The sequence below is a fragment of the Dasypus novemcinctus genome, chromosome 3 (genome assembly GCF_030445035.2).
Source record: "Dasypus novemcinctus isolate mDasNov1 chromosome 3, mDasNov1.1.hap2, whole genome shotgun sequence".
Taxonomy (NCBI): Eukaryota; Metazoa; Chordata; class Mammalia; order Cingulata; family Dasypodidae; genus Dasypus; species Dasypus novemcinctus.
Window position 1 is genome coordinate 143,299,113 of NC_080675.1, and position 17,019 is coordinate 143,316,131.

Below are 17,019 nucleotides of genomic sequence, written 5' to 3' on the forward strand. Positions count from 1 at the left end.
GCGCTGCAGGCCCCACGACACCCAGGGCTGACCCTGCTGGGTGCGCTGACCTTCAGAGCTGTCCCAAGGTGGATAGAAACGGCCAGGCCTTTCCAGTTCCTCTTCCATCAGGCCTGGACACGGGCCGCCCGGGGAGGGGTATGACCTCCAGCGAGACGTCGTTTCGCAGGTTCCCAGCAGTGGGAACAAGCCTTCCACTGACGGTGAGCGGGTGGCCCAGCACGGGTCCACCGCCCAGGGCTACAAGAGGCACTCAGGAGTACCCAGAGTGCTCTGGGGGCTTCCGGGGGTGGGCTGAAATGGGGTCCAGAGACACACAGGCGGTGGTGAGGAAGATCATTCTGTAACTGGGTTTGGACCCGATCCTCATACTCTCCCCCACATTCATTCATTAATTTGTTCACCCCCTCAGTCACCATTTATCAAATAACTACTTTGCACTGCTAGGTGCTGGGGCAGGTTGGTGGATAAAGCAGACACCTTGGCTCGCTTGTAGGACTTATGGTCAGGTGGGAAGCAGACAATTAGATAATCACATATTTCCAAAAGGAGGTATTTGAAAGGACTCAGTCTCCAGGAATGTCCTGTTTGAAATCAGAGTCTTTATTTTAATTCCCTACGGAGACTCTACAGAGAAATTCCCATTACCCTTTGCAAATTGCAAAATGGCCTGTGATATGGCAATGAAAAGTCTCCCCGCCTAGCCCAGGGTGGGCATTTGCTTTCTCTGCCTAGGTTTGGAAATTTACTGGCAGCTCTGCAAGAGTCTGACAGCTTCCTCCTAAGAACTGGTATTGTAGACTTAAAGCCAGAAGACCTGGGTTGAAACCGGTTCCCCATTTACCAGCCAGGTTACCTCGGGCAAGTTTGCTCCCCACCCTGAGTCTCTGAGTCCTTGGCTGTGAAATGGCGTGGGTGGTGGTGAAGATTCAGTGGGATCTGGGAAGGGAAGGGCCTAGTATGGTGCCTGACATGGTAGTCATTTGGTGAATGTTCATTTTGTGTTCCTGCCCTCCCCCTCCCTTGCCTGTTTTCAGTGCTCGTTTGAGATAACCACAGGTCCCCAGTCCCCATCACCTAACGGGTATAAACAAGGTCTCATTAGGAAACAGATTGATTCAAATCCCACCAGAGCCACAGCTCACAAACGGTCTGAAGGCCAGCGCCCTTGTCACTGTTACTGCTCACCAGTGCTCCCTGTGAGAACCTGCTCCCCAGGCTGCTATCTCCCACCCTCCCCAAGTCACAAAACCCTCTAGGATCTAAATGGTGTCAAGCTGCCCCCTGTCCTCACAGTGTCACTGGAGTTCCACTGCGTTCTCAGAAGAAATGGAGTAAAGCCTGTTCTAGTGTCTATACTTGCATAGCAGATCACCCCGAAACTTCGTAGTATAAAGCAACATCCGTTTTGTGTAGTGCGTGGATTCTGTGGGTGAGGTGTTCCCTTCACAACACGAGCAGGATAGATGAACTCTGCTTGGCGGCATCTGGGGCCTCAGCTGGGAAGACTCAAATGACTGGAGGTGACGTGAACAGCTGGGCTGGATTCACCAGGAAGTTTCTTCACTCACATGTCATTAGGGACTGGAACGACAGGAAGGCTGGCCTCATCTGGGACTGTCAACTGGAGCATCTACACGTGGTATCTCCCTATGGCTTGGGCTTCCTTACAGCGTGGTGGCCTCAGAGTAGCAGGATTTCTCACACGATAACTCAGGGCTCCTGGAGCAAGCGTTCCCACGAACAAAGGTGAAGAAGCATGACCTTCCACGACCTGGCTTCGGAAGTCCCAGTGTCACTTCCACACCCAGACTCAGGGAAAGGGGACATGGAACACATTCCTAGATGGAAGAAATGTCAGAGAATTGGCAGGTATTTTTAAAACCATCCCTGCCTTTTATCCCCTGGACCCCCAAGCAGGACTGCTCGTGCTGCAAGGCTCAGAGTCCTTTTCCAGAAGAGCTTTGGCTCACTTCCAGCCCCTCTCTCAGATGGGCCAGACCAGGTCTCTGGGAAGTAGCTATCCTGTGTTCATGTTCCTGTCTGTCCCAAGCCTCCAGGGTTTTAATCATCCTTTGGTCAAAATAAAATGCCCCCAGGCCTAGCCCCTCATGCGGATGGGGGCTTGGGAGTGCAGGGTCCTACAGCCCAACCACCGACCCTGCGCTCAGCCGTGACGGCTGGCTACCCCTGGGTGAAGCACTTTGGAAACTGGCATGCCACACACGTGACAGGACATTATGCTTTTCCTGCTGCCTACCTCTGGGGCAAGTGTCTCCTTTCCCTTGGGCCCCAGGCAACCGAAACAGAACCTGGTGGCCAGACCACGGCTGACCAGAGCCGGAAGACAGAAGCCATCCTTCTGAACCCGGCCTCTGACGCCAGACTCAGAGAAGGGCCAAGCAGTACCCCCAGGGTGAAATTATCCAGTTTTGGCCTCCTATGGCTGCCCACAGCCAGACCTAAGAGTTGTGGTAGCAGTTTCTAGGCCTCCTGGGAAAAGGGCCAGCAGGGCAGATCCCCCCCGCCCCTGCCCCGCACCCTCTGGTCTCTGGAGGAGAGCAGCCTCCAGGACAACTCCCCTGGCTGCACCAATCACAGCCGGCTGGCCTGCTGGGGGCCAGGACAGCCCTCCCCCTGGGAGCCCCCTGCTCCCATCCTGGTATTGCTTTGTGTGTGTGTGTGTTGGGGATGTTTTGTTTTTCAAGGATTTGGCTCTTTGTGCAGTGAAGGGATTTGTTGGATTGCCGTGAGACCCAGGGGTCAGGAAGCATACTCCCATTTTCTTCCCAGTTCCTCCTCTCCTAGGGAGCCAGCTCCCTCGGGAACCAGAGTTCCTGACTCCTGAGTGGTTGGAGCCTCCTGGCTTTGTTCTCCTCCCCTCCCTTGCCAGACATCTGAATGCCATTTCTAGGCTTCCTGCAGCTCACTTCCTGGTGGGAGCTGGGGGCTCCAGGAGGGGATTGGGAATCTTCATCTTCTTCTTCCTCGTCTCATCATTCCCTTCCTCGTGTCCTGTATTCCAGCCCTCAGTCCATCCATTCAGCAAGTATTTACCAAAACTCCCACTCAGTGCCAGCTGAGAAAGAGAGTGGGAGCTCAAGCCCTGGGCTCATACCCAGACCCTGTCCTCAGGGGCTTCATAGCGGAAATGGACTTGTAAATAACAGCCACACAAACCCGGACGTGCTGAGGGCAGAGTTTGAGTCCAGAAAACGCCTCTCCACCTGGGGATCCAGGGATGGGTCCATGGAGGAGCGGCGCCTTCCGGGATGGCTGAGATTTTGACCCGGCAGACTGGGCAGGGAGAAGGAAAAGGAATTCCAGGTGGCAGGAACAAGCCTGGACATGGAAGGACAGGGCGTGCGGCACCCTCCGGGGCACGTTGGCTACGTCCTCATCCCCCTGTGCTCCCTCTGACTTTTCTGGCGGAGGGGAGGAGGATCTGGGGAACTGGGTCGCACCTGGCTCTTAGGAGCTGTCTTCCTTCTTCAGGGCGTCTGTATTTTCTTCGTGGCTGCGCTCCCAGCTCCTTTGGATGCCGGACCTGAGCCCCCTGTTCTCTGATTCCGGGCCCTCAAGCGCTGCTGCTTTAATACCGTTCTTTCTCCAGAACATTCTGTGACTTAACCGACAGCATAAAAGCTACTGATCAAAAGCTGCTGGCTGCCCGCCCAAGGGTGAGCTGGGGTCCTTCCAGTGAGGACGTGTGGTTGGAGGGCTGCATTTCACTGCACAGCTTGTGGACTCGCCTTTTGGGCCCCTTCACTAGCTATGATGGCAGGCAGGATGGAATGGGGTGGGGGGAGGACGAAGCCGTCCCATTCCACACTCTGGCTTGACCTGGAATCCACATGAATCATCCAGATTGGCCAGTTAGCCAGCCCCAGTGGGCCCCTTCGTTGTGCAACCAGCCCCTCCCATCCACCCCTCAGTGTTCTTAGTGGAAACCTGGCCAGAGACTCAGGCAGAGAGAGAACGAGATGGGCTGATGATTTCATTTGTTATTCAGAATAAGCTAGGTAAATATTTACTGAGCACCTCCCATGTGTTGGGCACTGAAGGCTTCTGAGATCTTCAGAAGTGGGCCCTGTCCTCAGGAGCCTGCAGCGTGCAGACCCGGCACCAGCAGCCCGTAGCATTATCTGTCAGCGCAGCTTGGAAGAGGAGACAGGACTCTGCAGGATGGAACGTGCTCTCCAGCTGGTTACAAAGCAAGGGGTTGAGCCTCTCCCAGCTGAAGTTCTCCCCATGACCCAGTAGAGGAAGGGCCGGGGCTGGCCTAGGCCTGGGGATGCCAATCTTCACTGCCTACCCCTTAATTTGACATCTAAGGCCCTTTGCTGCCTGGTCCCACCCATATTCCCAGGCTGGTCTCCCACACTGATCTCCAGAGCTCCTTGGTCCAGCAACCACAGACCCCTTGCTCTTTCCCGAATGGCCCATGCACTTTCCCTCCCCTTCACTCCTGCCTTTGAGCAGTTTCCTTTACCCGGAATGCTGTTCCTCTGCTCCCACCCGCTGATTCTGCACGTGGAATCTGAGTCATGTTCAAGGCAGACTCCGTTGTGGCTTTCCAGGGCTCTCTCTCCATCTCTGTTGGGGTCAATCAGGCATTGTTTGCCTCAGGCTTCCTGCTTGCCATTGCGGTTAGTTGTCTAACTCACATACACACTAGATTGTGAGTTCTTTGAAGGCAGATGAAGGGAGATGAAGCAAAGTGGGTTAATTTGGGTTAAAATCTCAGCTCACCCACTTAACATGTGATCATAGGCAAACTACTGAACATTTCTAAACTTCAGTTTTTTGTCTGGATGGGAAAATAATATCTGCCTCCTAGAATTGTCATGAGGAATAATGAATAGTAGAGTACACTTCTAACTTGGTGCCTAACAAATATTAAATGCTCAGTAGAGACTGATTGTCTCCTCCCATCCTACTTAGAAGCTCCTACGGTCTTAATTCTGTGCTTTGCGCAGAGGACATGTCCAGTAATTGCATGATGAATAAAATGAGTGGCTGGACTGAGTCATGTCTACTCTGGAACCATGGGATATCCAAGTCAGACGGGTCCTTAGAGATCATTTGATTTACTCCTTTATTTTACATTTCCTAAAACAGCTCCTGAGAGGGCACATGATGTATGAAAGGTCACTGGGGAGAGTTTTAATTCACGTGCAAGTCTCCCATTCCTAGGCTAGCATTCAGAACATTCCTGTAATGTTGGCTGGTCTCTTGGGGCTGCTGGGCATGGACACGGCCAGTGCAGATCCTGAGTGGAGATGTGGATCCTTTGTTAGAATCCTGCATCTTCACACTCCTCTGCTCACCTTTCCCTCTTTTCCTGCTGCTACAAATACCTAATCTTTAGGGAGTTCAACACTGCTTCCCAAGAGGGGAGGAAGCTGCTCATTTGCCTGGCTCTTCAGGGAGGCAGGGCACCGATACCAGGTCAAGGCTGCTCCCGGAGAAGGTTGTCTTCCGTGCCGCACATCTCCTCTTCTGCACCCTTGCCTTTGGTGTCATCTCCCTCCTGTCCTCACATCCCCTCTCCTCATGCGCTCCCTCTACTCTCTCAGCCTTCCTCACCCTGCTTAAGCATCCTATACTTTAAATTTTGTTCAGGGAAACCTGGTGTGATGATTAGGCTAATGTGTCAACTCAGCCAGGTAATGGTGCCCAGTTTGGTCAAGCAAGTAACTGGGCTAATTATAATACCAGGTCATTTAAAGCACTTTAATTATCAGTGAATTGATTGCATAGACGGCTGATTACATCTACAATCAGCTGAGAAGACTGCCATCAGCAATGAGTGACGTCTTATCCAATCAGTTGAAGACCTTAAAGGGAGAAGTGATTTCAGCATTCAGAGAGAGAATACCCGTCTCTACTTCAGACAGCCAGCTTCTCCTGGGGAACTCAACAAGGACCCTCACTGGAGCCCCTGGCTTGCAGCCTGCCCTACAGAATTTGGGCTTGTGCATCCCCATGGTCATGTGAAACCATTTTATAAAATCTCATACTATTTACAGGTATCTCCTGTTAGTTCTGTTTCCCTAGAGATCCCTGACTAATAAATACATCAGATATGTTGTTTCCCCCGCACATTGTTTGCACTTGCTGCCTGCTCTCTGTGTCTGTTCATTGTGTTTTCTCTGTGTCTGCTTGTCTTCTTTTTTTTAGGAGGAACCAGGAACCAAACCTGAGACCTCCTACATTGGAGGGAGGTGCCCAATCACTTGAGCCATCTCTGCTTTCTGCTTGTTGTGTCTCCTCATTGCATCATCTTGTTGCATCAGCTCACTATGCCAGCCCATTGCATCAGCTCATCTTCTTTAGGAGGCACCAGGAACCCAACCTGGGACCTCTCGTTGTAGGCAGGTGCCCAACCACTTGAGCCACATCCACTTCCCTCTTTTCACTCTCTAGACAAACTCCTTTGAAGAACACCATTTGTTGAAGAGACTATCCTGCCCCAGTGGTGTGGACTTGGTAGGCTTGTCAAGTATCAATTGGCCATAGAGATACCTTACTCCCTGGTTGAAGAATTTCGACTTCTGTGAGAAGGGTTTGGGAGGCCAGCACTCTAAAACCACATTATCTGGATTTTATTTTAGGTATCAAACCAGAGCAGAATGCTCACATTTAGGAGCCTAGAGGATCAGAGTGAAAAATGAACCTTAGACTCCATCCTGCCCCTTGAGTCCAACTCGCAGAGAAGAAACTAAAACCCTTTGAAGTCAGGTAGCTCTTTCCATTCCACACAGCCAAGGAAATAACCCATGAGGAAACAGAAAAGAAGTACTTTGCACAAAACTTTGTGTTAGCAAAAAATTAGGAAGCATTCCACTTACTGAGCAAGGGACAGCTAAGCCAACTGAGGGCATCAAGATGACGGAACCTCTCCAACCACTGAGTGTGACTCTTGGGAACTGGCTCACTGTATGACAGAGGGTCAGAAATGACGAGAAAGGAAGAATCAGAACCCAGTGTAATATGCTTACCAAGATTTTGCCTGTTCCATTGCATACATTTTTATATTTCTTTGAAAAATAACTATCTTTTTCATATTGTTAATATACATACATTCAGAGATTTGGGGAAATCATAAAAGTATAGATATGGTTATAATAAAATTATCCTTTAGCCTACCCTCCCCAAATAGCACTATTTGTCTTTTGGTGCTTTTCTTTTCAATTGTTGTGGTTGTTTTTCCCAATAAGTGTATACGAGTCTATCCTGTCTTTTGCATTTAATACTATAACATTATATAGGAAATGTGTACACACTGCCCATTGTTTATTGGGGTGGATTTCCAGGTATAGATATAATGATACAAAATGAATGAAGGTCTTAAATGCTCTTGACACTGACATGAGTTTACAAGGGCCAGAAGTGAATATGGAGGGATATGAGTGGGCATTCCACTTACCATGTTCTTATTTTCTGTGAAGTTCTTTGTGCACAAACTTTGAAATGATGATCTTGAGAACAAATCACAGTAAATGACTCCATTTAGTTATGAGAGAGAGTGTTGCGGAGAGAGAGGGAAAATAAGAATGAGAACTGCCCAGCACTGCTGGGAACCCTCAAATACTGGGAAAGCTGGTATAGAAGTGAGTGTTCTGAGTTCTAGGGTGGGGCAGAAGAGCTCTTGCGGATGAGAGAAGGTTGTTGGGAAGATTTTGTACACCCCTAAGTTCCTGGGAGCTGGGCTGTTTCAACAGTTGGAGTTCAAAGACTGAACAGGGTGGTGCCAGGCAAAGCCTTGGCTTGCTGATAACTTGCCCTCTAACTGACCTTGAACGTGTGACTTCTCTGAAAATGAAGGGGTGGGACCAGATAATTCTTAGGCTCTCTCCAGCTCTGTAGGTCTATAGTTTGAGAGCTCCAGGCATTTGGGGAAAGACAAGCGGCAGGAGCTGGTTTGTAATTGACCCCAGCCCCCTTTCTTTGGTGGCGCGTTTGTAATTTGGTGCCTGTAACAGCCCTGGGCTGGCACGGGGAATCAGCAGTGTGGTTAGCATAACGTGGGATTTCCCCCCTTAGCTTTACCAAAATCGATGGCCCTTGGGGGAAACCTTTCTTCCTTTCCACCCACAGAGGCTCCGTTGCTTGCACATCTTTCCCTGTTCTATAAGAGGTAGGTGATGTTGCCAGCCCCCTTTATTTTGGGCTTTTTTGCATCTTAACTGGCTCCTCTCGAAATCAGGGGTTAAACCCCTGTGAGTCATGTAAGAGAAAGAGATACAGGAGTCAGAAACAGTGCTTCAGTTAGGACATGGTTTTGGTTGCTCTAATAAAGATGCAAAATAACAGTGGAATAAACAAAATTAAAAGTTTGCTTTTCTCCCACATTCAGTCTAGCTATAAGTAGCCCAGGCTGTTAAGGCAGCACTCCTTTTCAACGTTGCTAGAGGCCCAGGTTCTTTCTCTTGTTGCTCTCCCATCTAAAATGACTCACCCCCCAAGTCCCTGTTTCTGCCTGTGGGACGGAGGAAGAGAAGAAGGGAAGTGCTCTCCCGTCTTTTCTGGAAATTACCTGGAGCTCCTCTGTGATACAGCTACTCAGATGCTATTGGCCAGAATTTTATCACATGACTACATGGTCCCCTGCAGAGGAATCTGGGAAATGCAGTCTTTTCAGCTGCTAAAAATTGAGGCTCTCTTCCTATGAGAGAGAATAGGTGAACTGAATTTGGAGGAAAATTGGTAATCTCTGTAAAATAACAACAACAACAACAACAAAACAGGTCTTCAAATCCCAAGCTTTAATGCTCTAAATAGCAGTAACAGCTTATTAAAATGGTTTGTCGGATTGAGGGCCACTAAAATAGGTTGAACCTAACTTCCTCTTCTTTACAACCCTCTCAGCCTTCTGACCTTTCTCTCCATACAGCAAATCTTGAAGGACCAGCTTTCAGACTGCTGGTAGGTTAGCAAGTCTCTCCCTGAAGGATTGAGAACAGATTTGGAATTGCAGGCCCTTCCTTGGGTTTTTAAGAACCAATAATGTCCAATTCCGTAGATGTTTATCTTAATATACAACCACAGACTACTTACAAATGGGCTCCTGAATTAGACAAGGGTTATCAGAACATGGTATTTGTAAACCCAAATTAGCACATTCCTTGAGTGTACTTAGAGTCATGAAACCAATGTTGTACTAAAATGCCTGGCTCCTTTGAAATGCTTGGCAGTGTTGCAAGCTCCTACCGTGCCCACCTGTATAAATAGCTGGAATTCCTAAAGTCTTCAGTAAGTACTTTGCCCTCAGTGTCATCTTGAGTTAGCTCTGGTTTCCAATTACTGCTGTTCCTGTTTGTTATTTATAAATCGCTATGAGTTTAGCTGCATCATTATTGATTTAGTTTGTTGTGGGTTGTTTGGTTAACCACAGTGTATATCTATTTGCACATTTGAGGCCTATAATTTTTCATTAACTAGTGTATCTTAAAGTGTCATTTTGGACAACTTGTATTGGTGGCTTGTTAAAGTGCAGATTCCTGAGCTCTTACCCAGAACTGAATCAAAATCTCCTGGAATGGGCCCCAGAATAAGTGTCTCTGTGCCAGTGAGAACCTTTGAACAAGTCTCTAATGTGTTTGCATAGTGTTTCAAAAGCAAAACTCCTAGACCCTTTTTGCTAAATCAGCTGTACACATAATTCCCCAAATCTGCTTATATAGGGATGGGTTGCCCGTGGATTTATTCCATTTAAACATCTGGCAATGCACTCTCACAGCAAGGGAAAGGGTGCTCCTTTTATCAAACCAAACTGTGCCTGAGCGTCCTTCAGGAAGTATGTACAGGTGATGCATATGTGCCCCTCTCTTATTCATTGTTTTCCCACTGTCACGTGGGCACAAGGGGTGTCAGGGTGTGTGTGTGAGGAGTTTCTGGGCCAGCCAAGGTCAGAAACCACTGCCCGAGACACCGAGGAGCATAGCAGACCCTATGGTACCGCCCACTAGAGAAACTGTTTTAAAGAAGGAACGTGGGAGCAAAGACGAGGAGGGGACCTGAGTCTTCATTGACGGAGGAGGAGAAAGTGTCAAAGCCCACAAGGTCAAGGCTGGAGTCTGAGCTGAAAACGGACTGGGAGGATTTCGTGACTGCGGGGGGCCCTCTGGGGAGCAGCTGTGGAGAGTGAGAGGCGCCTTCCTCTCCATCCCTGCCCTGTGCGCCGGGGGAGGGCGCGGGTTCCAGGGCCCCAGTGGGCCCTTTATCCAGCACCCTCAGCTCTGACTGGGGCACCATTGTGTCCTGGGTGTGCCTCACGGCCTCTTAGTGACGGGCCCGTTGTCCAAGATGGGCCCGAGGCTGGTCCGGGCCTGCGCCCATGTATTATGCATCAGCGACTTAGACAAAGCGTCTGTGTGTGGGAGTGGGGGCGGGCCCGGCTCCCCACAGAGTCCTGTTTACCAGGCACTGGACGCCGAGGGCATGGTGGGCGGGGTGGGAGGGAGCGGTACCCACAGGAGAGGGCTCTTAAGAGGGGGCCTCAGAGAGGAGAGAGGCTCGGGCGCGCCGCCTTCTGGGCTGAAGCTCCCTGGGGACAGCCAGGGGTACAGTGCCTCCATCTCCTGGGGCCCCCAGGCCGGCGCACAATGCACTGCTGGGTCCTAAACAGGGGCCCCCCACTTAACCCCAACCCCGATCGGCCAGTGACCCTCTGTGGCACCTGTGCTGTGGCATGAGTGCGCCCGACACCCTGGAGACCTAGTGAGAGTGGACAGTCGGCCATTCCCCCTGCACTGGGAGCTGTTGAGGGGGGCAGCTCGGTCTTGCTCGTCTCCGTACCCACTGGCCCTGGGCCCAGCGCAGGCAACCACTCAGGAGACTTTTGTGGATCTGAGAGGGGGTTAGCAAACCTAGACGCACAGCCCGTCCTCCCAGATGCTTCCTGCCTCACGCTTCACCCGCGTGAGGAACGGCCCTTCATAGCACACCCACTGGGGGCCAGGCCTCCCCGGTGGTCGACTGGTCGACCGCCGGCTTCCTCCTCCCGGCAGCCTGCGCAGCGGGAGCCCTCGTGGTGGAAGCGCCCGGCTCAGGTTGGTGAGTAATTGCCCCAGGACAGACTCTGCAGCCTGTGCTTTCTAGTGAACGGTAACGCTGAGCTGAGCGTGATTGGGTGGTTGTTGCGAGGCATGGCTAATCAGAATCCTTCTGAAGCCTTTTCCTGATAATGCGCTTGACTCTTCCCTGTCACCCCAGATTCTGACATGGATTAATGTCGGGGAAGAAGGGTTAAGAATCTTGGGCGGGATGTGTATAGCTTGAAAAATCCCCAGCTGTCCTAGTTCCTGCTCAGACAGGTATTTAGCCTTCTTTTTAGTTTTATTTATAGATTTCAGGACTTTTCTGTGATCTAACAGAAGAGGAAGGCCTTGTTCAAGTCATCCAGCCTCGTCCAGGGTCCCTCGCCTCCTTGCCTGCTAGCCTTTCTGCCCCACTACACTCCCTTGCAAAGCAGGCGCTGCCCTAAATCCAGATTCAAGCCAAACGCTGGCTCTGCGGGCGCTGGTGCTGGGCTCGCCGAGCACAGCGCTAATGAACCCGAGGCTGTGACTGTGTCCGTGTCGGCATGCGGGCGTGTGGGGATCCACGCGGCTCATCTGCGAGCCTCGCCATGTGCTCGGGCCCAGGCTGCAGAGGGGCCCCGGATCTGGGTTCTGCCTCTGGGTGCTCTCGTCGGGGAGACAGGAAGGCCCACAAGGACCGATTACACTGTGCTGCACTGCCCTGGGCTCTGAAATAAGACTCATGCAGGCAGGCTAATTCCAGCTTCATGGGTCAGAGAAGGCTTTGGGAATTGGAAAGCAGGACATAGAGTAGGAAAGTCTGAGGGGCGAGTGCCCTGTGTACATGTGTGCATGCATGCATGTGTATATGAATAAGTAGGTGTGCCTATGTGTATGCCCGTGTGTGCATGTGTGCACACGTGCGTGTTTGTGTATGTGCATAAGCAGGTGTACTTGAGTGTGTGCAGGTATGTGTGTGTTACGTGCATGCATGCATGTGTATGCGTACATGTGTGTGAGGATATATGTCTGAATGTACAAGTGTGTACGGTGTGTGCTTGTGTGTGTATGCATGTGTGCGTGTTTATTCTCAGCAAGGTCTCTGGTACTAGGTAACAGGTAGAGGGCTAAAAAGGTAAAGAGGAGGAAAAAGGGTATAGGTAAAGGGCTGAAAGGGCAAAATAAGGCAAAGGGGTAAAGAGATGGGATCCAGTCTGGGAAGGATTTTGAGTGTTGGGCTGGGTGGTCAGCCTTTGTTCTTACAGCAGGGGGACATGAAGGTGTTAGAGCAGAAGAGGATATGGTCAGGGGTGTTCCGATTTTTATTTGGAAGAAAACTCTGAGGATGAAATAAAGGGTTTCGAGGCAAAAGGGGATGGCAAGGAGCTAATGTTTATCAAACACTTTCTAGGACCGTAACTTACTTTGTCTCATTTAATCCTCCCGAGGACCGTGTATGCGGAGCGCAGTAACCCCAGGTATCAGATGAGGAAATGAGACCCTGACGGTTATGAAAATGGCCCAGGAATTGTTGGGCCTGAGAGTGACAGCCAAGTGTTCTGAGTCCAGGCTTTCCACTGGCACCCCCTCCCTCTGGCTCTGCGAGGCAGGACAGGGTGTGCACCTGACAGAGGGGGCTCTGGGGAGCAGGCACCGGGGATGGGCAGGAACCGAGAGGAAGACGGAGCAGTGGACGAGAAGGCAGGTGTGTAGGCCACAGTGGCCTCCTGTCTCAGCAGGTCCTGGAGCTGGTCCTCGTCGCCACCTCTCGCTCTTGAAAGTTTCGTTCCATGCTTTCCCAGGCACTTTTCTGTTGAATGTGTCCTTTGTCTTTCCCTCACGGTTGGTCTAGGAACCGAGGGACTGGAATCTAGTCCCGGCTCTGCCACTGGCTTGCTTGGTGACCTTGAGCAAGTCACTTCCCCTCACTGGACCCCATGTTCAGAGTCCTATCTATAAAATGAAGAGTAGGACTGGAGGGACTCCTGGCCTTTCCTTGCTGTGTTCTCTGCGGTGGGGTGGGTGATGCTGGCACCAACAGTCCCTCAAGAGGAGGGCCTGGGTAAGCAGGGCCCAAGCCATGCTGTGCTCGTCTGCCCACATTAACAGCCTCACTGTTGGAATCCCCATCGGGTGGCTGCCTTCACTGTCTCTCCTCAAGGTGGATCCTGTGTCTGGAGGGATGCCTCACGAATTAGAGCTGAGTATGGTGATTCACAGTTGACTCTTAGGCACCCAGAACACCCGAAGAAGCACACAAATATTTAGTGAACACCTCCTATATGCCAGGCTTTGTGCTAAGTGCTGGGGACACAGAGGTAAACCAAACTTAGTCCCTGCACCCCAAGAACCCACTGTTAATGCTGTGGTTTTCAGACTTCTTTTGGCCAAAACCCCTAGAAAGAAAATCATGTTATGATTATATAAATGAAATAAAATTTTAAAAAACCATGTGCGTTAATATTATTTTAATATTGTTTTAATCTTCTCTGCTCTGTTTAAGTTTTCTTTTAAATTCTGATAACAACCTGCTCCTTTGGTTTCACTACCTAATAGTAGGAAGTAACCCCCACTGTGAGAAACACTGATTGCATACAAATTATGTGTCGTGGGGAAAGAGTGCCAGGAATGGGCTATTTTGGTAGGGAAAATCAGGGAAGGCTCACAATTGAAGTTCAAGTGGCACTTGAGCTGGGTCCAGATGAGTGATCGAATTTCAGTAAACTGAGAGTCTCCCAGATTGATAAAACAGCACAAGCAAAGGCAAGGAGGTTTGAGAGTGTACGACCCTAGACAGCTAGCAGTGATGTGTCTGGCACGTGAGAAACATTTTCAGTTGTCCGTTCAATTCTCATAAGAATTCTATGAGACGAGGACTCTATATCTTCATTTTATGGGTGAGAAAACTGAGACTAAAAGAAGTTACATACCTTTCCCAGGGTAACATGGCTAATAAGTGATGGGGCCAGAATTTGAACTCAGGTAGTTTCCTCATGATGGACCATAAAACTATTTAAGGACCAGTTCCTGGGGATGCTGGAATATAAGCTTGAAGAGTTTAAATTTTATTTATAGGTGAGAGGGAAGCCTTGTCCATTTTTGAGAAAGGGAAGTCCTATGAACATTTTTTGGGGGGAAGATCACAGTGGCATTAGTGTAGAAGATGAGTTCAGGTAGAGGCAAGAACATCTGTTAGGAGACAGAGGCAACATCTTCCTGCCCATGTCAGCAGCGCCAGAGACCATCACATCATAGGAATGTGGCTGAGGTTGCTGTTGGTATATTACACACTAATGAGAATAAGAGGAGAATGAATCGTGTTTCCCTTTTTACTCTGGGTGCTAGGAAACTCAGAGCTCCAGTGTGGCACTCTTCCAAGAAGCATTCAGGAGCCATTTGTGTACTTACGCTGTCTTGTCTTCGTTCTCCTACCTTCATTTTCTTTTTGTCTGGATTTTATCACTTATTTTTTTCATTTCATTTTTCATTTTTATATTTCATAAAAAAATGTACACATTTTGGCACAATGCCTTAGAGCAGACTTTAAATAAAATACAAGTAAAACCACTGAAGTGGCTGGAGGACACTTTTTCGCTAGCAAGATTGGAAACTTCTGGAGGACTGAGTCTTACCATCTCCTAGGGCTTCTGTCCCTGAATTGGGGGTCAGGTGAGTATATCACATAGATGTAAACCTTAGCTCGTCAGAGCCAGAAAGTGCCCGAAGGTTCTCCACTCCCTCTGTTGTTCAAAGGGTGGACGTGGACCACCAGTGGCGCCCACCACAGTTTCAGTGGGGCCTGGATGAACATGATTTGGTTTGTCACATTTATTTCATGTGTATTAGGAAAAAAATGTAACCAGCACATCAAACCAGTCATGTCACAGACGTTAGTGCTTAGAATGGGGCTCAAGCAGATATTTGAATTTTAGAAAGAGTCAATTTAAAGAAAAAGTTAAATACTATGAGCCATGTGCCAGGAGTGGTACACGAATTATGGAGTTTGAAAAACCCTTGATTCAGCTCAGCTCCTCATCTGACAAATGATGAATCTGAAGCCCCAAAATTAGAGCGCTTATCTGTGCGTCTTATAGGTACTTTTAAGCCACAGGAGTTAAAAGGGGCCTTCTCCTTCCAATCTTATTCAGAAGTCGGAGTTTAAGGATTGCTTGGCAAGAATTATCTGGCCCTGCATCTTGCTTTTGAATCGTTTTCATACTTTCCAAATGCCTTCTCTCTCTCTTTTTTTTTTTTTTTTTAATTTGCTCGTTCCCTTCTCATCCCAGCGCTGTACAGCAGACTGAGCAGGGATGATTAGTTTTCCTATTGTGGGTGAACAAACTAAGGCCCAGTGGTGCATGTGGGGGGGTAGGGGGTGGGGGCTGACCTCACCAGCCATCTGGGGCAGGACAATGGTTCGAATCCTTCCAGGCTTTAACACTGCGTTTCGGGCCGGGGCAGGCAGGGAGCCAGTTTCTGTGTTGAAAATCGCCAGTATTGGTAGACAAGTCAGGTGGGGTGAAAGCAGAGCAGTCTGCTGGCCGAGCGCCCCTTGGGAGCAGCGATGAATTTTACACTGCCCATTACCCGCCGCTCCACTTCCGGGAAGCCCTTACTTCGGAAGGAGCCACAGATGTGCTCCGCGCCTGCTGGGTGGGCTGCGGTACTCAGCTCCGGGCGGGCCACAGCAGCCGCACACGTTCTCGGCCACGTTACCGTCTAAGCCTTGCCAGCACGCCCCGGGCGGGGAGCCCCTTGGCCCTAAGGTAATTAAACCACAAGCAGTTACTGAGCATCTTTTAGGGGCCAGGCCATATGGTGGCGGCTGGAATAAAGGCACAAATGAATCCGACGCTGGCCGGGTCCCCAGGGACTCACAATCTGATTGGGGGAGCAGACACATAAACCACCAGCTGGAGAACGATGCAGTAAGTGCTAGAATGGAGGGGTGCACCCAGACTTACGGAAGAAGGATCCGAGAGGCTTCCCAGAGGAGAAGAGAAAGGGGCACTCCTGGCAAAGGCACCTGCCTGAGCAAAAGCCCCAAGGTGACCAGTTTGTCTGTGATACAGGGTTGAGGAAGGCGGTAGTAGGAGACAATGCTACGCGGGGGGTTGGGCTAGGATGCGGCTTGCAGGCCACATCCAAGCCAAAGTAATAGTCCAGTGCTGGCCGGGCTCCGCATTTGCTGAACCTGGAGACCAGTGCGCCTGCAGCAGAGGTGAGACGGTGCCTCTGGCTTCATGCCTCTGCCTTTCTCTATGGACATGTTACCCAGCGGGCTCCACCATCAAAGGGTGACGGCTGGGCTGGCGGGGGCCTTGCGAGAACCAATTAGGTTTGCTTTGGTTTACTTGTTGGTTTGTGCTAGGGAGGCAATGTGAATCAAGAGGACAGGCCTTGGAGCAAGACAGGCCTGGGTTCAAGTTCCAGCTCTGCTCTTCACCAGCCATGTGACCTTGGGCAAGTCATTTCACCTTCTGAGCTGAACTTTAAAGTCTTCCATCTTTGAAATAGAGATAAGGACCCCTTTCCTTTAGGAGTGAGAATTAAATGTGACCAAGTAGGAGGAGGACTTAGCACAGAGCCTGGTTTGTGGCGAGTGCTGCACTGCTCTCAGCAATGGTGACAACCAGTGCTTGGTCAGTGGTTGTGGGCCACGTGGAATAAGCATGGGTGGACACCCATGTGTTCTTGAGACCACCCACAGGGATGGTGTCTGTGACCACAGAGTGAGGATGTGAGGTTGAGTCGACTGGACTAGACTTTAATGAGGACTCTTGGTGCTGGGAGGGTTTGGGGTGGAGTGAACCTGTCGTTCACTCTGAGTTAGAAAGGATTCTCAAGGTGTCACACGGTTCATTCTGAACCCAATATGTGAATCTCACTTCTGACACCTGCTCCTAGTGGCTGTCTAATTTCTGCTTAATTGCTTCCAGTGATGGAGAACTCACCACTTGCCAACACAGCCCACTCTGTTGTTGGACATCAC

General features: G+C 50.2%; 1 protein-coding gene across 5 annotated transcripts in view; it reads left to right on the forward strand.

Moving 5' to 3' along the window:
• The window catches only part of CORO2B (coronin 2B), a 170,046-nt gene that overhangs the window by 37,023 nt on the left and 116,004 nt on the right, over window positions 1–17,019 (forward strand). Inside the window, exon 1 of one of the 5 annotated variants that reach the window (XM_058294404.2) lies at window positions 10,449–11,061. The exons of 3 other annotated variants lie outside the window; for them this stretch is intronic. The gene's annotated coding sequence lies outside the window, so the exon portion shown is untranslated. Of the gene's footprint in view, window positions 1–10,448; window positions 11,062–17,019 lie in introns of those variants that run through there. One more of the 5 variants, XM_058294405.2, reaches the window with a different exon arrangement.